General features: G+C 50.8%; 1 protein-coding gene across 3 annotated transcripts in view; it reads left to right on the top strand.

The window, feature by feature from the left end:
- The first annotated feature begins 2,209 nt into the window (after positions 1–2,209).
- Positions 2,210–22,374, top strand: part of PLXNA4 (plexin A4) — a 487,488-nt gene continuing 467,323 nt past the window's right edge. For all 3 annotated transcript variants that reach the window (XM_069586982.1, XM_069586983.1, XM_069586984.1), the window contains exon 1: positions 2,210–2,287. The gene's annotated coding sequence lies outside the window, so the exon portion shown is untranslated. The remainder of the gene's footprint in view (positions 2,288–22,374) is intronic.

Raw genomic sequence — 22,374 nt, 5'->3', positions numbered from 1 at the left:
AAACAACCCCATGTCTGGTTTCCTTCTCACTGGGGTTGGCGCTCTCCTGCTCATCCGGGCAGCCACCTCTCCACGGCAAAGCTTCAGCAAGGCCTGTCTGGGTGGGTCCGGCCTGACCTGAGGGCACTGTCACCTTGGGGCTTGTATAGCCCCCCAGTGCCCAGCTGGTTTCAGTCTCCCTGGTTTGAAACCCTGATCTATGTGGAAACAGAACTCCTACAGGAAGATATAGAAATGTATGCTGTTGTCAATCATTTCCACCCAGTAGGAAGATTCCCTGAAGATGTTTCGATGGGAGGACAGTAATGGACAGGAAGTTGCTTGCTGGCTGTGGGGGGAGAAAAGGAAAGTTGAAAACCAGACAGGAGAGAGGAAGCCAGAAACCATGGGCTCCTTTTGAGGGTCATCCTTGATGGCTGCCCATGAGAGGAGGTCCCTGGAGGGCAGAATTGATGGTGCCACTTTGGTGCGGTGGGTGGAGGTTGTAGCCGGGATGAGGGAGGGACACGCGGATGTCTCGGGCTAAATTAAGTGTGGAAATCGCAGTTTCTTTTGCTGGATGGGGCACAGTCCTGGGAGGATGCAGACAGAGGTTTCAGGGATAGAGCTGCTCACTTCCATATTTGCTCCCTGCCCCATGGATCTCTGAACCTGAGCAACGTCTTGATTGTTTTCTTTGGACTTCAGAAACCACCCTGATGTTGGTATTGTCTGTTTTTGCCCTGGTCTAGGATCTAGGGTTTTCAAGAAGAGAGGAGCCAGGTTGGCCTCAAAAGGAACAGGACTAGAGAAGTCAGGTTAGCAAGGGAAAAAAGGGCCACTGACCACCCATATTCTCTGAAACAAGCCTCGCATCCTCAGGTTCCCCGCTGGGTGTTGGGGCGGGGCTCTGATTCGGCGCACGGGTACCTGTGTCGGTGTGTTGGCTCTGAGCACATGGGGGTCCCTCCGACCGTTGGCGCCCATACCCGGACCTGCCGGAGGCGGCTGTGTGCCCCATCTCGCGGGCGCGCCCGGCTCCCGTGCCACCAAGTACGCGCCCCTCCGCCCCACCTCGCCGCCGGCGGGATCTCCTGGTGCGGGCCGAGGGCACCAGGCGGGTCTCCTTCAACGTGGGAGCGGGGAGCGCGGACAAGGCGGCGGCGCGGGCGCTGGGTGCGGGGAGGCACCCCCTGCCCCCTCTGCCGGCCGCTCTCGGGCGGTCTAGCTGTCAGCCGAGCTCCGAGCCAGCCAGCGCGAGCCAGGGAGGGAGCGGCGGCGGGCGGCGGGGAGGGGCGGGGGCACGGCGAGGGAGGGAGGCAGGGAAGCGGGGAGGGCGGGAGGGAGGAGAGGAGGACCCAGAGAGCGCCAGGCAGCTGGAGTTTTTGCAGCGCTTGGCCGGGCTTCAATGCACAGCAGCAGCGAGCCGCGGCGGCAGCAGGCAGCCCGGGAGCTCCGGCGGCGGCCGAGCCAGCGGCGGCCCCGCTCCCTGCCCCCTGCAAACTTTGCGAGCAGCCCGCCCGGGGGGCCGGGGGCGCGCCCGGGAGGCCCGGCTCGGCCCGCGGCCGCGCTCTCCGCCGCCGCAGCGCCAGCGGCCGGCGCCGCCGCCCCGCGCCTCCCCGGGGAGCAGCCGGCGGCTCCCGCGGTCCCCCAGCCCCGGCCCCTCGGCCCGGCCCGGCCCGGCCCCCGGCGGGGACGGGGGCGGGGGCAGCCGCGGCGCGGCCGACCGCGGGTGGCCGGGGGGTGGCCGCCGCTGCCCAGGGAGGCGCGCAGAGGCGCGGACAGCGCTCCCCGGCGGGTCCCCGGCGCTCTCGCCGCGCCCGGGCAGCGGCCCGACCGGGCGAGCATGGGCGGTGCGGAGTGACGCCGCCGTGCCCGCTTGGCATCAAGGACATTCAGCCCGCGGGGGTGGGGACGAAGGGGGGCGGCCCCGCGTCGCCACCGCAGCCCCCGAGAGCTGCCACCGCTGCTGCTCGGGCTTCGGGGCTCGGGATCTCGGGGAAAAGGGGTGCTTGGAAGCTAGCCGCATTTCCCGACCTTTCTGTTGGACATTCCGCCCACCCTGGACGCCGCCGGAGGAGCTGTCAAGTCCCGCAGGCTCTGATTTCGCCCTCCGCTTCCCTGGCCTCCCCCCCTGGGTTCCCCGCGCCTCGGTGGAGTATTCGCGTTGGTTCGGGGCTGGGCTGGAGGAGGCAGCCACACGCGCGCACACGCACACGTTCAGAGGAGGGCGAGAGGCAGCGGCCCCAGCACCATCTGCAGTGTCAATGCGGCGCTCCAGCTGAAGCAGGCAAAGCGGCGCTTGCAGGTAAGGAGCCGGGCGGGCGAGGACAGCGCGGGCGGAGATACCCGCGCGGTCCGGAGTCCTGGGCTGCCCCGGAGCCAGCCCCCTGCACGCACGCACACACACACACACGCGCGCGCACACACACACGTACACATAGGCACACGCCGCGCATTCGCACCTGTCCACGTCCCACCTGGACACCCACGTAGCTGCGGCGCGGCCGGAGCAGGTATTTCCCGTGTTTTTTCTCCTCTGACGCTCTGGGACTCAGACTTCGCCAACCGGGACTTTCGGTGGGATTCTGTGCCTTCTTGCCTCTCCCTCCCGGCTGGCCAGGTTGAGGCAGCGATCCCCCCCCCCCCCCCCCCACCTAGTTCCCAGCCACTGGCATCCCTAGCTGGTAAAAAAAAAAAAAAAAAACAACAGAGAAGTCATGGTCTTGGGAGACCCGCCCCTGGTAATCTCTGCTCCGTGGCCTTGGCGCACCGGGGGGTTTTAACGCTGGGACGGACCGACAGATATTCAGACAGATCTTTGGAGAGAGGGGTGGCCCCGCGCACGGGGAGGAGGCCACAGAGGCGGATGGGGCTGCAGTTCTGTAGGGCGGTGCGTATGGAACAGGCACTGCGTTTCCCCAGTAAGAGGCAGCACAACCGCCTTTCTGAAGCGAGGCAACGCTTGCTTTCCCGGGAATGCGCCGGGGTTTCAGGCAGGAAGGGGCTTAAGCATCGCTTTGGGTGTGTGGCTGGTCTAGAGAGACTGTATGGGGCCGGATCCTCCGTAGAAGGTCTAACCTACTAGTATCTCCAGTCAGTGGGCAACAGCAATCCTACACGCGCCGGGGGCTCCCTAGCCTTTCCGCTGCACTGTGCCCGGGGAAACATGAGGATTGCTTTCCCCTGCCTGCGCCTAACACCTGCCACATGCCTTTCGAGCTGTGTGTATGAGAAATAGAATTAGAAGGGAGATGGAAGAGGGCGCACTGCAGGAAGGGAGGAGGGTCCCCCCACCACCACCTTCATGACCACCTCAACAGTGCCCACCCTACAAAGAGGCCAGGCATTCTTGGGTCTGGCAGCGTCTCCCAGAGCCAGGCTGCTCCCGACATGTGGAACCGCCTGTGGTTCAAGGCTCTATCTCCCTTAAGCTTGTCCTTTTTTTTTTTTTTTTTCTCCCTCCCTGGCTGGAGTGTCACAGGCTGCCCATTTTCAAACTTTTTCTGGAGGAGGTGGGAAGTGATAGGGTTCCCCAAGTTGTTTTTTTTTTCACAGTTCCCATTTGGGGATCAAAGACCAACCCGTTCAGGGCTCAGTTGTAGGGAGCAGAATGTGAGATCCATTACAATAGCAGTTGGGAGTTGAATATAGATTTAGCGAGGTTCTGTGTTTCTGGAGCTGTCCCTTTTGGCATAGCTTGTTGGGCAACTTGGCAAGAAATGGAATCAGCTTGTACTCTCTATACAAGATCATGTGTTCAGTGTGTCCTGCAAACCCACCAGTGGGAAAAATATGTTGGGTGTTTTCCAGAACATTAGGGGGAAGGAGGCAACATTCTTTCGAACAAGTGGGCTTCAGTGCTGGGCACAGGATTGGGCTGATTCTGTAAATACTGAAGATGGGTGCTGAACTAAAGGGCCCTCTTCCTACCCCCATCTCTCTGCTATTTTCAAACTTTTTTCAGCTCCTGCAAAGGTCTCCGGTTAGGCTGGGAAGGAGAGAACCAGACATCCCCCAGAGGGAGATTGTATTCCCCGCTGTGTGCTGTGTGAGCTGCTCTTTGATTGATTGAAAAGGATAGATGGAATAAAGCAAAGCTCTCACAATGGGGAGAACCCAGTCGGGAAAAGAGATATTATTCCCTTTTTAAGAATGGTGGGTGTGTGTACACGCACCTAGATATACGCGCGCCTTCTCAAAAAGCCTTGCTATATGTGGTCACCTCTTTCAACCACATAACAAAGGTTGACAGCAGGACCCATCTCTATATCTTTGAGGTGACGGGAGAGCCTTAACATTTCGCACGCATGCCCTGTGTGTGCGTGGACAGGGAGGTCCTACGTATGTGTGGAGCAGCACATGGTTTTCTTCAGAAATAGGGAGCACCAGCGACAGTGGGTGGCTCCCAGGTAAACATTCCCTCAGGGCACCTTAAAAGGACAGAAAGGTGGGGTCCAAGCTTCCAGAAAGGTCTATGTGCCTTCCAGGAGAAATCTCTGCCCCTTTCTCTGCTTCCTTCCCCAACCACTTTCTTTTCTTGATTATTTGCAGCCTCAGGATCCATCATATTCACACCAAGCCAGCAGTCACTATGCTGGTGACAAGCTTAACATTTTTTTTTTTAACGTGGGTTCAAAAAATCCCCACTCTTTCGGAACTTAGTGTTAGGTACCAATTTGGTTTCTAGGACAAAGCAGGCATTAATTAACATCTGTGTAAAGCTCGCTGTACATCTCATTTTTCCCTGGCTCTCTGGCCCAGCCCTGGAGCATGTCACGTTCCTTGTCACTCTCCCTCTCCACCAGCCCACCAGTAGCCTTCCAGTTAAGTTCTCTGGGTGGGGGAGGGGCTTCCTCATTGCTCGGAAGGGAGTCCAACTAGCTTCTCTGCAGACCCTCGCTGCTGCGGGGCTGTGCTCCGGGCGCTTCTGCTGTGGGCGCGCGGCGTGGCTTGCCGGCGAGCCCTTCCTTCTCGCCGGATCCAGCTACTGCCGGGCTCGCCTCTGTCCTCCCAGCCCATCATTCTGGATGCCCACCGACGCTAGGGCAAACGTTTCCGGAGAAATCCGAGGCCGCCAAGTTGTTTCCTTTCTGCGTTTCTGCACCTCTCCCTCCCCGCGGCCGCTGTTCCTCGCAGACAGGGAAGTCTGCGCCGCAGAGTCTTCCTACACTTGGCCTCTCGATCCTTCTAATCACGACGAAGGCTGCTGGGAATTAAGTCGGGGTGGGGGGGGGGGGCGGCGGCGGCGGGGGGGAGTGGGGGGTGTGTTTTTCTAGCGCCGCAGCGGTCCTGAAGTGGAGAGAGCGCTCAGGGGGCGGGGAAATCACCCGCTCTTAGCTCCTAGTTATCCCTAAGCTTTGATGCAAAAGAAATCGCCGCCCATCTCTCTCCTCCTAGCCAGCTAGGGGGCATTTTTCAGTCGTTTTTCTCCCCATCCTCACCCGGAGAAGCCAATTCACAGACAATGCCACTTCAAGACCTGTTGGGGTGGCTTCAGCGAGGGGCTGTGATAGGGTGTCTGCCCTGCAGAAAACCCGCCGAGATCCAGGCTGGGATGCGTCTGGGATGCAACACGCGTGCTACTCTTTCTCGGCTCTCTTCTCTTCTTCATCTGTGTCCAGCGCTGCCCGATGTAAAGCCGGCTTGGACCCTCGGGCAGTGGAGCAGGGCTCACCTCCCTCCCTTGACACCCCCTCTTCCTCCCCCCGCCCCGCCACTTTCCTCCCATCCCCACCCCTCCCCTTGCCAATCCACCTCGTGGCTTCGTGCACACATCCGCCAGCCCATTCGCCCTCAAATTTGTGGCACTCCAAGAAATCAATATAACATGAATTTAACGACAGCTGGATGATTAAGTGTTATTTATATTTAAGAGCGGCATTTTAAAAAGACGGCGCACTAATAAATCAAACGGCTGTGGCGGAGATGCACGTGATTAGGGTAATTGCCCTATGGGTTCTGTGGAGCAAGGCTTGGGCTAGAGGAGCCCTGCAGAGGCTACCTGTCTAGTAGGTATGCACCCGACTGCTCTCCACCCTGCACCCCCATTTGATCCTCTCTCTTGGTCCGGGCTGACCGGCTCTTCCTTCCTTCCTCCTCACTGCCCAGGTCACAGCTAGCCTTCCAGTTGTGGCAGGAAGGTGAAGTCAGCAGGGAGGCTGAAGGGGGCTCTGCTGCTTAGTGGTAAGCGAGGGATCTTTAAAGTGGAGGGAGGCAGGGGTCCTAATTCCCAGAGCAGGGGCCTTGTTCCTGAAAGAGGAGGCTGCTTCCCTGCTTGGTACCAAGCAGCTTGGAAGAAAAGCTTCCTGAGTCCCAGGCCAAGTCTGCATGAACCCCCGCATCTCTGTGCTTAGGATCATGTGACATCAGCCTCAACAGAGAAGAGGCTGTGAGGACGTATTTGTCCTTGTGAAAATAACAGAACGAAAAAAAAATAATAATTAGTAATGATAATGGTGGCTAGTATTTCCTGAGCACTTACTTGGTAGAGGCATCGTTTAAGGGTTTACACAGGTTGGCCCATGTCTTCCTTGTAACAGCCCGGAGGGACAATCACTGTTATTATCCCCATTTCCTCCACCAGAAACCTGAGGTGGGGGCAGTGTTGGGGGAAGGGTAAGGACTTTATCCAGGATCACACAGCTAGTAGGGGTGGAGTCAGGTCTCAACCCCAGGCAGACTGACCTGGCCCCTTGTCACTGTGCTGTTTGCATCTTTAGCAAGCTATGGGGAGGTTTGTGGGGAATGTGCTGGGGCAAGGTTTAGAATATCTGGTTTCTCTCTTGGACCACCTCTGTGATCCCAGGTAAATCTATTCATTCTTTGAACCTCGACTTCCCCTATCACCAAATAGGGTTGGGCCTTATCCTTGACTGCTGTTGGTTGTGAAATTTCGAGGATCATTCTGGCAGAGTGCTCAGTTCCTGAGGGTGACTCTTGCCTCATTTGGCAGCTCCTATTTCATCCTGGGAAAAGCCTAAGGAGGAGTGAATGAGTGCGGTCCTGATCACTGCTTTTGACTCTGTGAGGCTGTGAGTCTTATGCTGGTAGGAGTCTAGTTCTCCCAGTGGCTGCTTCACACTCTCATTTAATCCTTCAAATCATTCAGTAAAGTGGGGATTATTTATTCTCATTTTGGTAGTCTGGGAACTAAGATGGAATGAATGCCCAAGGCCCCTCTGCTATACAGTGCATGGTCTTTTCATTCTTTGGGAAGTGTGCACACAGTAGGTGCTTACCACTTGCTGCCTTATTCATTGATTAGCCACCCTAGGGTTCCAGATCTTGGAAGCCAGAGGCAAGAAAGGAATCTGCTTGTGGATGTCATGATGTGCTGGGGGCCTAGACCATATGGTGTTGGAGTGGAGATTCATTGGAAATCGGTGCAAATGGCCTGTGGGTGGGGAAGGTCATTGTACAGACTTATGGTAAGTGTAGCACTTAGCCAGGAAGGACATCCCAATTCTGAGAAATGTCGGCAGCAAGGCCCTGATGGAGCCCATTCATCCAGCTGGGCGCTGTCCCACCTGGAAATCGGGCCTAAGCTACCTGACTTGGTCTCTCTGGCCTGAATACTGTAGGGAGCATCCACAGGTGATCTGCTTGTGGTTAGTTTGTTTTTTGTCTCTTCAGAAGACAAACTTTCATTCTGTGTGTTATTTATTTGGCTTCTCCTCCACGCTGAAGTGAGTGAAGCTTCTGCTAAACTTGAGGCGGCTAGAAGGGTGCCCTTGGATTTCATCACCACCCCTCCGGGCCGCAGCAGGAGTGGCTGCCACCGTGGGCCTGCTCAGACTCATGCCGACACGTGTGTGCGAGACGTCGAGCATCTTCTCTGCTGGCTCAGCTTGGCTGCCCGCCGCCCTCTTCACGGTGCCTTCTCCATGAACCAGGATTCGCAACAGCAAATTGGATTTTGGAATGTTTTGTCACTCCAACACAAAACAGATCACTAGCTAAGAGGATATCGTCTCCGCAGTCGATGTGCTGAACACAGACTCGTTGAATCAATTCCCGAGGTCTTCCAGGGATGAGGATTTTCATTAGGAAGTGCGAGGAGAGGAGCAGTGGAGGACAAGGTCACTGAAATTGCAGGAAAGAAAAACCAGAGCTGGTCAGAGGCTCTCCTAGTCTCTGCTCAAGTTCAGGTTCCCGTTTGACAGCCTCTGCTACGAGCCCAACTGAATTTCCCTCTGGGTAATGTGGGGCCGGGAAGCAGAGGGGAAGCAAGCCATTCCTTGGCTTTGGCCCAGAGGTCGAGAGGAAGGACAGGAAGCTGAGGAGAGATGGGTGTTTGCTTCTCCTCTCTTGGAGGGAATAGATAGAGAGGCGGGCCCAGAATGTGGGATTGAACCAGCCTGCGTGGAATGCCAGCTAACTTTGCAGAGACGATTAAAGTGGATTTTCTTCCTCCTCATCTCAGTCCTGCTTCCTGAGGGTGATACCTAAAATAGAGCAGAATTTCACAGAGTGTACTCTGTGAATAGGTGTTATACATACACAAAGTTTCCATGGCCAAAGAAGTTTGAGAAATCTTGAGTGTTAAGAGCAAAGCGAAAAGGGGTTCTTTGTTGCAGGACTTCTCAGAGCCTTTAAATACATGATCGTGCATTGGGAAAACCACAGGAAGTAGACACAACGTGCTGTGGCCCTGGGACTCCCCCAAGAGATGCCAGACTTGACAAGCACTTTCATTCATCTACTCCTGTCTGTGAAAGAAGGAGTAGAATCTATATTAAAAAAAAAGTTTCAGTTGAATTATCATGATAAGTATTAGGTTCTGCTGATTATATAGACACTAGGGTTTCAAGCAGAATTTTGCCAGGTGGGCAGACAGTTCAACTCCAGATTCAATGTTTGGCCCTTGTCCTTCCAAGGCAGCTGAGAGGTTCTCAGACAGTAGTGAGATCCAGGAGGTGTATATTTTCTCAGGTTCCTGGATGGTGCTGGTGTGTCCCCCTGGTTAAAGAGCACTGGTGTTTGGGAGGAAAGCTAGGTTTTGAAGAGGGCTTTCAGGGTGGCTCTAGTGGTAAAGAACCTGCCTGCCAATGAAGGAGACTTAAGAGACATGAGTTCAGTCCCTGAGTCAGGAAGATCCCCCAGAGAACGGCATGGCACCCCACTCCACTATTATTGCCTGGAGAATCCCATGGACAGAGGAGCCTGGCGGGCTACAGTCCATGGAGTTACACAGAGTTGGACATGACTGGAGACAGATGTAGATGATCCTAGCCCTGTCACTTACCAGCAAAGGGGTCTTGGGAAAAATCACCTTATGTTTCAGTATTACTGTTTATAAAGTTACGGAGTTGGTCTAGATCCGTGATTTTAAAAATGTTTATGCAGTTGCGTGCATGCAAGCTAAGTCCCTTCAGTCATGTCCGACTCTTTGCGACCCTATGGACTGTACCTGCCAGGCTCCTCTGTTTGTGGGATTCTCGAGGCAAGAATGCTGGAGTGGGCTGCTATGCCCTCCTCCAGGGGATCTTCCCAACCCAGAGGTTGAACCCATGTCTCTTATGTCTCTTGCATCGGCAGGTGGGTTCTTTACCACTAGCGCCACATTATGCAGTGGAATTCTCTAAGAAGGCAATGGAATTCTAATGCACAGAACAGATGCTAGATGGATTGTTCTGGTGTAAGCAATGTAGAACCCAGGGCCTGACACCCTTATCTTTCTCTCCACCCCCCGTCTTGGCCTGGATTCCCTGGAAAGCAGAGCCTGAGGCAAAAGCTGATGTGGTGACTCTTCATTGAGGGGTAGAATCCCAGGGCAGCAAGACTGAAGCAGAAGAGAGGAGAGGGAGGGAAAAAGTATACAAAGAATGGCATATTACCAAGCCAACCACTGTGCCCCCAGGAAACAGCTGGTGGCTCAGACTCTCAGGATGTACCAAGAGAAGCCTGGTGGGAACATGGTTTCAGAAGAGCCTGGAGGACAGGCATGGCCAGCATCCGTCTACCTGCTGGGTCCTTCCTGCTGCATCTCCCTGGGCACTGTTCACCCCACGAGGTGGGAACTCCCTTGCCCCTTGGGGTCATGATGGCAGGTCATGCTGGAGCCTGTGTGGTCAGGCCCAGGGCCTGGGTATCCGTGGCTCCCCTACAGTAGGCCTGCAGGTGTTATACCTGCAGGACCTTGACCTTCACACCTGAAGGAAGAAAAGGAGCAGAAACTTTAGGAGCAGAGGAATGAATGGGGCAAGGTGTCTCTAGGGCTGCTCTGGCAGGGAGCAAGCACCGCAAGGGGTTGAAGTTCAGACCTGGGGATGGGGTGGGGTATTAGGTGGGGCTCAATGATCTGAGCAGATACATACTCTGGGGTCTATGATAATGGGTTCCATATAAGGAAGAAGTGATTCCTCAGAACAGTCAGTGAACTGCAGCAGCTGCTCCAATAAGGCATCATTAAGCCGCTAGAATCATGACTCTGGCTGAAAGAGCCAAGCAGACTATGGCTTACCCAATTTAAACCCCTGAGGAACTACATGAAGAATGTGTTCCAGCCAGGTTTCAAGAGGCTTTCCTGACCTCTAGGGCTTATTGACCAAAGCTATGCCTTCTACGTGCTGGTGTGCAACGAGTTCAGACCCTTCTCTTGGTGGGGCCAGAGGGGCATAGCCGCTGGGAAGCTGGAGGCAGATACAAATGACCTTTGCCCCCTCCCAGTAGTTAAAAAATATTGTAAACATTGGCAGATAAAGCAACAGGGGACCTTTCTGCATAAAATATTTCCATAGGTCACTGCCTGGAGGCAGTCCCCCCGCTTTTTTAACAACCCATGTTCTTTGATGCATGCTTAGTCAGTCTAACTCTTTGGGTCCCCATGGACTGTAGCCCGCCAGGCTCCTCCTCATCCATGTAATTCTCCAGGCCAGCATACTGGAGTGGGTTGCCATTTCCTCCTCCAGGGGATCTTCCTGACCTAGGGATTGAACTCACGTTTTCAGCGTCTCCTGCATTTGCAGGCAGATTCTGTACCACTGAGCCACAAGGTAAGCTCCTCTAGGGTCTGGCGGAGCAAAAGTCTGATGGTCACACTGTGCTTGTGACCCCCATCCCCACTCTCTTCACTATTAGATACTGACCCCTGTCTTCTTCCCCTAAATGCACTTGCCCTTAACCACTGATTGATGCAAGCAACTCACTGACTTTGAGACAACATCTGTGTTAGCACGGCTGCCTGAGGTTTCTGGCTCCCAGAGGGTCAGAACCAGCCCCTGCTTGAAGCATTCTCTTGTGTAATCAGGAACTTGATTCATACTTTTTGATGGCCATAGCAATGATGAAAATAGCATTGAAATTACTGATTTCTTTGTGCCTTTAGATGACAGGGCTTGTTTCTTACGTCTCTTGAATACTTGGTACCCAGCTTAGGGCCTGTCTTACTGGAAGCAGTCAGTAAATATTTGCTGAGAAGGAAGAATGAATGAGTGGAGGCAGAGAGCAGAGTAACAGCCTATAAAGGAGAAAACTAGGGAGGTGAAAACCAGCTGCCCTGGAGGGTGCCTGCTCCCTGGCAGGGGCTGGCTGGAACCACATCAAGGCTGGTGGCTGTTTCACAAGATTAAGATGAACCAAGACTAGCACAGGCTGAACCCATCAGTCACCCTAGAGTGTTCTGGGTGGTGGTGGTTTGGAGGCCAGCAGGTGCCATGGTCTTGTCACACTGATGCACACAGAATTGAATTCTTGCTCTCCATGTAAAACCTGCTATGGGTTTAGATCCTGGTATATTGGGAGAGATGACCAAACTGCATTTATTAGAGCATTCCAAAGACAAGCTCCCCCCACACTTCGGCCCCGTGGAAAATGCATTCGTGGCCAAGTAAGTCTTGCAAACACTTTATGCTATGTCCTCCTCTTGGAGATACAAGATGCACATTAAAGGCAAAGGAGTTTGGCTATAGAGAATCCTGGTTAGTTATTCTTGAAGTGAAGAAGTGAAAGTGTTAGTTCAGTCGTGTCCGACTCTGCGACCCCATGGACTGTTGCCCGCCAGGCTCCCATGTCCATAGAATTCTCCAGGCAAGAATACTGGAGAGGGTAGCCATTCCCTTCTCCAGGAGATATTCCCAACCCAGGGATCAAACCTGGGTTTTGATCCCTGCACTGCAGGCAAATGCTTTACCATCTGAGCCTCCAGGGAGGCCCTATTCTTAGCCAATCATTTTTTTCAATGGAGGGATCCCTTTGTGTGGGTGTATTTAAACCTGTTGACATTTCTTGGAATGAGTGTTCCCCAGAAAGCATTTTGGGAGATACTGGCCTTCATCTGGAAGCTTTCAGGTTTCAGTTTAGTTTGGAGGAGAAAAAACAGAACAGATTTCAGCCAGTTCAGTTCAGTCACTCAGTTTTGTCTGACTCTTTCCGACCCCATGAATCGCAGCACGCCAGGCCTCCCTGTCCATCACCAACTCCCGGAGTTCACTCAGACTCACGTCCATCGAGTCAGGGATGCCATCCAGTCATCTCATCCTCTGTCGTCCCCTTCTCCTCCTGCCCCCAATCCCTCCCAGCATCAGAGTCTTTTCCAATGAGTCAACTCTTCGCATGAGGTGGCCAAAGTACTGGAGTTTCAGCTTCAGCATCATTCCTTCCAAAGAACACCCAGGACCGATCTCCTTCAGAATGGACTGGTTCGACTGTGCTCTTAAAACAAGGACTGGTGAGGTGCTGGCTTCTGCTTATCCTTGTCAGTTGCTTTTGGGAATCTCAGAAATGGCTGTGAATTGCTATGAGATGCTGGTGACCCTGGTGCCTTCAGATGTATGTTTTCTAAAGGGACCGTTTTAGGAGTGTGACTGCAGTTCTGACAGGTTTGTGGCAGCGTTTCCAACAAGTAGCACTTTCCGGTTGCGCGTAATAGATCAAGATGGATGTCTGCAAGATATGTGAGTAATGACATTCACCTTCTCAATATATTTTTTTCAGCTACACTTATTGAATAAGAGACTTCAATGTAACTGGCAAAGATAAATGTTCAGAATTAACAAAAAAGGCGTGAGTTATTAAGATACAGCTCCCTAAATTTTGGATGGTTGAAACACATTTTCTCTCAGGGAAGAAACTTTGCTACCCCGGAGAGGTTGACGGTTTCTAATTAGACTGTAAATCCATGGTTTCTACCATTGGGTAGTGACCCAGAGAGCAAAGCTAGGCATTTCCCACGGGAAGCCTTTCACCGCCTAGTATTTGTCTTGCCTAAGTAATGGTGTGTGTGTGCTTGCGTGTCTGTGTGTGTGCACGCATGCATGGGTCAGGGTGGGGCTGGGGTAGCACCCCTGGCTTTGGCACCTGTGGACACTGACTGATAACCTACGTGCCCAGTTACAGGGCCTCACCACGCTTTGCCCAAGCACCGTGCTCCTTCTCAACGTGAATAGCAGTTGCTATCACACACTTACTAACATAATTCCCCTGACGCCCATTCATAGAACAGAGCACCGGTGGCTCTACCAGCATTAAACTGTTTGGCGACCGGGTTTAGAATTATAGGGATCGGGGAGATGAATCAGCAGTAAATCAAGTCCCAGCTGAGTTCAAACCCAAGTGCGGTGAGTTTAAAATTAAACATATCTTGCCATCATGAAGGCGTTATAAGTCAAGCACTAGAGCTCTGTCCCTCTTGACTCTGGAGGGGTGTGGCAGTCACCCTTTGAAAGGAAAACCCCGACCACAGCTTGTATTGATTCCCAGGCATTCTGGGAAATTGCCACTTCATTTCTTCATCAACTGTTGACGTTCACAGGGAGTCCTGTTCCCTGGGACTCAGTGGAGCTCTGGGAACAGGCGGGTAGAAGATGGCTCAGGCCCAAGGGGGACCACTCGGAGCCTTCTCTTTGGTCTTTCCCAGAAGGAGTCATGCGGAAGGGGAACCTGGGTCCGTGGGTGCTGTGTGGTTTGTTTTCCCGCTCAGACTGTATTTGATACTTTTTTTTTCTGGGGGATCCGTACAGAAAAACAACAAAGATAACACCTCAAGGAGGCTGCAGCCTGGTTATATTGCAGTGACAATTTCAGTGTAATAGGAAATCATTTATGTAAGTTACGGTGCCCTCTGAATGGAGCTTGTGGGAAATATGGCTACAGCTTCTTGAGGCTTATTTTTTTCTCCCCCTCCTGCAAAATAATCCTGAGGTTTTCATTTTCAGAGCAATTGAAGAAGTATTATGTGCTGATCAGGGAAGTGGGAGCCCCGGCTTCTAATCCTAGGGCCGCTGAATCGCTTTCAGCGAGTTCCCTCTCTGGGCTCAGCCTCGATTTCTCTTTCTTTCAAGCCACAATAGGCCCTTGCTGTTTCTGACCTGAAGCCCCAGACGTGATGATGAAGGTTGCCCTGCATAGTAAAGGACCAGGTGAGCGTCAGAAAAAAGGCTCTATTTACATCCAGTGTTAGAGAAAATCAAGTAAGAGGGAAGAGTGTCTCAGATTAGGCCTCTCACCATCGCACCTTTACCAGCTCCTGTGTGTTTGCTGATCTGATGAAGAGTGATTAGTGATGGAAACAGCTCACAGAGGGTCAGAGAGGAGAATGCCCGTGGGATAGCAGGAAGCCTGGGAGAGAATGGTTACACAGTAGTCCAAAGGCTTGGGCACGAGGCTGGGGGTGGGGGTCCTGATCCTGGCGGTAGTATGTTAATCGGGGACCATGTGAATGTGCACATGCTGTCGTTTCAGTCGTGTTCAACCCTTTTCAACCCCATAGACTGTAGCCCACCAGACTCCTCTGTCTGTGGGATTTTCCAGGCAAGAATACTGGAGTGGGTTGCCGTGCTCTCCTCCAGGGGATCTTCCTGATCCAGGGATCGAACTCACATGCTTTGTATCCCCTGCATTGGCAAGTGGGTTCTTTACCACTAGTGCCACCTGGGAAGCCCAATCAAGGATCACAAAGATAGGCAAAAGGTCTTGATTTCCTTCCCTAGCTGTCATTTCTACTTTGGTCCATGTGTATATATTTACGTACTGTAGGTAGATGTGAGCTAAGGACTATTTAACCAATGAATTGATCAATCCCTCAATTAGTTAATATTTCTTGAGTGCCTACGATGTGCTAGGCATGATGCAGGAGTTTGGCTGGAAAGAGATGAAAGACTCAGTTCCTGCACGGGAGAGCCCGCACACAGCTTGGTGTGGCCACAGTACACACATTTCTAGATCATTAAACACAGGATGGTGAGACATAAGCTCTGTGCATGCAGAGGAACTTCTGTGAAGATGTAAGAAGGGGCACCCATGTAGATATGAAGCAGGACATGGTGAAAGTCTTCTGGAGGAGGGCAGCATCAAGCAGAGCTTTGAAAGGTATTTTGAAGGGAGAGCAGGACTGGCCTCGTGATCACATGGGCCAGAGGTGCCCTGAGGGAACAAGCAACATGGACAAGGCATGGAGGGCCGAGCGCCCACAGCACAGGTTGGGAAGTGGACCAGATATAAACACTGGTGGAGGTTGTGCCAGGGCAAGGAGAAGCGTCCAGATCGGGCTCTCATCCAGCAGGCAGTGGTGAGGCCTTGGGGATTTCCAAATGAGAGAAGCAACAAGACCAGCTTTGCATTCTAGAACGATCCCTGTGGGACCGTGTGGGGAAAGAATCAGATGCTACTATGGTAATCCAGAAGACATGGAAGACGGCTACCCAGAGGTGGTGGCCAAGGAGAGAAAGGGACAGATTTGACAGGTCCATGGGTGTTAGAGTTGACAGATGGTGAATACGGTAATGAAGGTGGTGGGAGGGAGGGGAAGGGGAGTTGGGGACGTCTTGCAGGCATCCAGCTTGGGCAACTGGTGAAAGGTGGCCCCGCTTCACTGAACTACAGATTTCTAAACTGAGACTTGGTTGAGGGACAGGATGTGGTCTTTTCTGGATGTGGTGAATTGAGGTGCACATAGATTTGTGGGTAGAGGTGACCAGATGGCCAGTAGCTATATGGCCTCTGTGTTGCTGGCAGTATCATCTTGCTTACTATGCTATTTACTGCTGGTCCCATTTGTAGACTTAGGAGCTCATTTTGGGATCTGGCAGAAGCTTGGTAAAGAAGCAAGAAAACCCACATATAGATTTTTACATTTTTCAAGTGGTTCATGTTTTGAATTAAACATACTATCTTGAACATTTTGCTTGAGATTATTCTGAAAACATCCAGGCATTCACCTTGCCTTAGGAAATTTCTACTATTTTCCAATGGAAACAGCATGGGCCTGGAAGGTTGAGTCATATGCAGCTGATTACAGAGTAGGATCAGAATAAAGGCAGAAGTAGAATTTGGCAGAGGAGAATCACAGGCCTTTGTTCCAGGCATTAGCTTGTTCCTCTTCTAGGTGTGTTCGTCCCATTTTCAGTGTTCAGTTCAATTCAGTTGCTCAGTCATGTCTGACTCTGTGACCCCATGGACTGTAACACACCAGGCTTCTCTATCACCTACTCCTGGACCTTGCTGAAACTCATGTCCATCGAGTCAGTGATGCCATCCAATCATCTCATCCTCTGTCATACCCTTCTCCTCCTGCCTGCAATCTTTCCCAGCATCAGGGTCTTTTCCAATAAGTCATTTCTCCGCATCAGTTGGCCAAAATGTTGGAGCTTCAGCTTCAGTATCAGTCCTTCCAATGAATATCCAGGACTGATTTCCTTTAGGATGGACTGGTTGATTTCCTTGTAGTCGAAGGGACTCTCAAGAGTCTTCTCCAACACCACAGTTCAAAAGCATCAATTCTTTGGCTCTTAGCCTTCTATATAGTCCAACTCTCACATCCATACATGACTACTGGAAAAACCATAACTTTGACTAGACAGAACTTTGTCAGCAAGGTAATGTCTCTGCTTTTTAATATGCTGTCAAGGTTGGTCATAGCTTATCTTTCAAGGATGTGGAAACACTCAACACAGTGTTGTTGTTCAGTTGCTCAGTCATGTCTGACTCTTTGTGATCCCATGAACTGTAGCACACGTGACTTCTCTGTCCTTCACAATCTTCACAAGTTTGTTCAAACTCATGTCCATTGAGTCAATGATGCCATCCAACCATCTCATCCTCTGTCGCCCCCTTCTCCTCTTGCCCTCAATCTTTCCCAGCAGCAGGGACTTTTCCAATGAGTCGGCTCTTTGCATTAGGTGGCCAAAGTACTGAAGCTTCAGCATCAGTCCTTCCAATGAATATTCAGGGTTGATTTCCTTTAGGATTGACTGGTTTGATCTCTTTGCTGTCCAAGGGACTCTCAAGAGTCTTCTCCAGCACTACAGTTTGTAAGCATCAATTCTTCGATGCTCAGCCTTCTTTATGGTTCAACTCTAACATCCATACATGACTACTGGAAAGACCATAGCTTTGACTAGACGAACCTTTGTTGGCAAAGTGATGTCTCTGCTTTTTAATATGCTATAGGTTTGTCATAGCTACTCTTCCAAGGAGCAAGTGTCTTTTAATTTCATGGCTCAGTCACTAGCCACAGTGATTCTGGAGCCCAAGAAAATAAACCAGAGTGATCTGGTGAAATGAGCCCCACCCTGAGCTGAGAGATGGGGATTAAAATTTTGACCTTGCCCTTTAGAAGTATTGTTTGTCTAATTTTGTGTCCTGTGCACAGGAACAGGTCTGCACAGTCTAGGCTTGCAGGTAGGATCTGGCCACTAGTGAGGTTTTGCTTGGTCCAAAGAGCCTTCAAGAGAAATTTGTGTAATTCTCATGATGAGACGTTAGGTGGGATGGTCCCTCTCCAGGGGGTGGCAGGTTGCCCTCCCTGTAGTCACACCTTTGCTTCACACATTTATGCTGGAGATATTTGAATTGAAATGCCAGCAGCCTAATACCTAAGAGCTACTCAAGTAGTGGTACTTTCCCCCTCTTTACAGTATGTGGGGATAAAATGAGTTATTTTTGCATCCAGTGCTCTGCATTCTGCAGGGACGCTTTGTCACTTAGTGGCCCCTGTTAAGCCCAGGAGACATAGATGTGGCTGCTGGTAAAACTTTTAGGCACTCTGTGCTTTTACTATGGAAACTTTAGGAAGCAGGATGTTTGGTTTGAGCACTGTGTAGAGAGAAAAATACCCAACTGCTTCAAGTCCTCCCAGACCCCTTCAACCCCCAGCCCTGCTGTGTGCTGCTATAGAAGGGTCACCAGGCTCCCATGAAGCTGGGGTCCTCCGATGAGTTGAGCGGTCTGTCTGGCACAGATGCCATTCACGCCAGTCTTCCTGAATGAGGGATTCTGGGATTTCAGCTCCAAAGATGGTCTCCAGCCGCAAAGTCACCATGCAATTTTGGGGCACAATGGGGCTACTCTGGGTTGCCCGTGGGTGTCAGGGCAGCTAATCAGAAGGGCTTGCGTTGCTGTCCACCATGTGGGGAGGGAAGAGGGGCAGGATAGGTGTTGATGAGCTCTTACCCCCTCAGAGCCCCGCAGAGATGACAGGGTTTGTGTTACTCCTGCCCCACGCCTCTGTACCAGCCCTTCTCAGCTACACTCAGTACATAATATATTTATGTAGGTGCACTGCTGGTCTCAGGGAACTCAGTAGCTTTTCCCACTTTATCTGGTGGCATCTTGTTTCCCTGTTTGAGGGCAGAGGGCAGGGCCCGGGGTTATAAGAAGGGAAGTAAGTTTAAACACAGTGATGTGCGATGAGGACCAAAATAGACCAGTTGACAGCACCCAAGGCCGTGCTGCTGGCGTCCCCTCTGCCTGGCTGCGAGTGCTGGGAGGCAGGGGGCTCCAGATTGCGGGGCCACGTGCTCTCTGAGGCTGCCTCTGAGTCTGGGACAGAGGCAGGCGATCCCCACTGCTCCTGCTTTTCTGCCTCGCTGTCCTCTTAAGTGTCATTGTAGAGACTTCCCACTGAACCTGTGCTTAGCTGACTCCCTCAAAGAGGGTAGATGCGAAGATCCAGGAAAGGTGCAGGTACCTGAGCTGTTGACTCTGTGCTCAGTATCGAACTGAGCAGAGGGTCTGGGCTGTTGATGGGCCCTGGGCTGGGTGCTAGAGGAGGTGAGGGGAAGCACGCTTTGCTAAACCCAGGCCTGATTTCACGAGGAGTTCACTTTTGCTCATTCTACCCTCCTTACTCCTTTTTTCTTTTTAATTAAAAATTTGGTGACTCAGATGATAAAGAATCTGCCTGCAATGCAGGAGACCTGGGTTCAATCCCTGGGTCAGGAAGATCCCCTGGAGAAGGGTGTGGCAACCCATTCCAGTATTCTTGCCTGGAGCAGTCCATGGACAGAGGAGCCTGGTAGGCTCCCATGGGGTCCCAAAGAGTCAGGCACTACCAAAATGAAGGACTGTATCCAATCTCTTTTTGGCTGCAAGGGTCTCTGTTGCTGCTCACGGGCTTTCTCTAGTTGTGGTGTGTGAGCTTCTCACTGGGATGGCTTCTTTTGTTGTGGAACACAGGCTCTAGAGCACGAGAACTCAGCAGCTGTGGCCCATGGACTTAGTTGCTCTGCAATATGTGGGGTCTTCAAGGACCAGGGATTGAACTCATGTCCCCTGCATTGGTAGGCAAATTCTTAACTACTGGATCGCCAGAGGTATCATCCTCATTCCTTTTTTTTGTTTGTTTGTTTCTTTAGGACTTGATACTAGCAAGAGCCATGCTTCGTGGCAAGGACTAAAAAATAAATGGGTTGCATATTTTATTTAATTATTTTTAAAAATTTTTATTGGGCAATAGTTGCTTTATAGTATTATGTTAGTTTCTGCTGTATGCAGCTGGCCTTATAGGGTAAAATGGTATTTTCTTGGCATCTAGTATTGAAGATGCAATAGAAATTCTCTTGCTTTAATTTGAAGATGCCCATGTTTGAAGTGTTCCAGAGAGCTTGAGCGTAAAGCTTGAGAACAGCATGTGGCCAAAGAGAGAAAAGTGACTCCTAAAAATATCAAGCAATATTTCACCAGCACATATTGTTTTGAAAGAATGGCATTTATATTTGCAAATTAAAAAAAAATTCTTCAGGCCTGGGTGAGTTTTTCCTAGTTAACAAATTTTGCGTGTAACCTTGTCCACATTCCAGACATGAGCCATACCCAGGAACTTCTATGTCAAGATAGCAGGCGTATAGCTAGAATCTCTCTGCAAATTCAAGCTGGCAAGAATTTGTTTGTAATATATGATTTACTGACTTGTATTTTTAACATTTACGTCTCTTATCTCCCTTTAGCTACAAGCTTCTTGAAAGCAGACAATTGTCTTATTTCTTGTTCATTTGCTAAGTTGTGTCTGACTCTCTGCAACCCCATGAACTGCAGCACGGCAGGCTTTTCTGTCTATCACTGTCTCCCAGAATTTGCTCAGACTCATGTCCATTGAGTCAGTGATGCCATCCAACCGTCTCATTCTCTGTTGCCTCCTTCTCCTCTTGCCCTCAATTTTTTCCAGCATCAGGGTCTTTTCCAGCGAGTCAGCTCTTCACATCAGGTGGCCAAAGTATTGGAACTTCAGCTTCAGTCCTTTCAGTGAATGAACATTCAGGGTTGATTTCCTTTAGGATTGAATGGTTTGTTCTCCTTGCTGTCCAAGGGTCTCTTGAGAGTCTTATCTAGCACAGCGATTCAAAAGCATCAATTCTTTGCGCTCAGCCTTCTTTATGGTCCAACTCTCATATCCATATGTGACTACTGGAAAAGCCATAGCTTTGACTATACAGACCTTTGTTGGCAAAACGATCTATGCTTTTGAATACACTGCCTAGGTTTATCATAGCTCTTCTTCCAAGGAGCAAGCGTCTTTTAATTTTATGACTTCAGTCACCATCTGCATTGATATTGGAGCCCAGGAAAATAAAGTCTGTCACTGTTTCCACATTTTCACCATTTTTTTTGCCATGAAGTGATGGGACAGGATGCCATGATCTTAGTTTTTTGAATGTTGAGTTTTAAGCCAACTTTTTCACTCTCCTCTTTCACTTTCATCAAGAGGCTCTTTAGTTCCTTTTCACTTTCTGCCATTAAAGTGGTATAATCTGCATATCTGAGGTTATTGATATTTCTCCCTGCAATCTTGATTCCAGTTTGTGATTCATTCAGCCTGGCATTTCACATGATGTACTCTGTGTATAAGTTAAATAAGCAGGGTGACAATATACAGCCTTGATGGACTCCTTTCCAAATTTTGAATGAGTCCATTGTTCCATGTCTGGTTCTATTCCTTCTTTTCCTGCATACAGATTTCTCAGGAGGCAGATAAGGCGGTTTGGTATTCCCATCTTTTTAAGAATATTCCACAGTTTGTTGTAATCCACACAGTCAAAGACTTTAGCATAGCCAATGAAGCAGATGTTTTCTTGGAATTATCTTGTTTTTTTTATATGATCCAGGGTATGTTGGAAATTTGATCTCTGGTTCCTCTGCCTTTTCTAAATCCAGCTTGTACATGTGGAAGTTCTTGGTTCATGTACTGCTGAAGCCTAGCTTGAAGGATTTGAGCATAATCTTGCTGGCACGTGAAATGAGTGCAGTTGTACAGTAATTGTACCGTCTCACATGCATCTGCAATTCATTTGGCTCCAATAATAGGGTAGTTTGGTTTTCTTCTTGGTTTCCTGAGCCAAAAAAGAGAGGTGCTGCAATGGGCAGATGACAGAGGGCATCACATATAATGAAACCGCTTTGAACTCACAGGAAGTGGGAAGTAGTTTCGCAGGGAAATCAGCACGCCATGATGTCTGCGTGCTGCTGTGTAATCTTCCGTCTGATCGTAGTTGCTCAGTGGCTGTGCATGGAGCATCTCCTGAGTTGTAGTCTTGACCGCAGACTTACTGTAAGGCCTTGGAGGACATAGGAGGACATGGGAAGATCCAGTCACTTCCTTCCCAAAAGGAAAACCCCATTAAATTAGTCTGCTTTTTTGTGGTCTTTGGCTGGAAGGTTCTCAGGTTTCATAAAAGTGAAAAAATAATAAAGATAATATCAAAGTGAAAATCAAGGAGATAAAGAGATTTTTATTTAGGGGCACAGATGATTGCCCCTCGGTAGTTAATGGCCTGCTTTTATGTTTCTCCTTCCTCCCCCACCCCAGTCCTTCCATTTTCTGTGAAGAAAATCTTGAATTCCCAGCTTGTATCAACTCTCCTTCCACTCTTTTCTCTGAGCTACACATCTGGGCTATGCATCTTTGTGGGGGATGTGAACAGCCCTGTGTGACACACGATGGTTCTTTCTCCTCTACTGACCTTCCCACATGGACTGAGAGCTCATTGCTGCCATGAAAGACTGGGTCTGACTCCACATCTGACTTGGGGACAGATGTGTGGAGAAGGTGGGAATCTGCGGGAGGTGGGACACCAGATCCCAGTGTTAGAATTCCCCTGCATCAGAGGAGCTGGGCACAGCCCCATCCCACTGCTGGTCCAGAACTGGGGGGTTTCTAAACTCCTTCCACACTCATTTGAT

This window comes from Ovis canadensis, chromosome 4 (assembly GCF_042477335.2).
Source record: "Ovis canadensis isolate MfBH-ARS-UI-01 breed Bighorn chromosome 4, ARS-UI_OviCan_v2, whole genome shotgun sequence".
NCBI classification, from domain to species: Eukaryota; Metazoa; Chordata; class Mammalia; order Artiodactyla; family Bovidae; genus Ovis; species Ovis canadensis.
The sequence above is the reverse complement of the archived record's forward strand: the minus strand, read 5'-3'. Positions and strand labels throughout refer to the sequence as shown.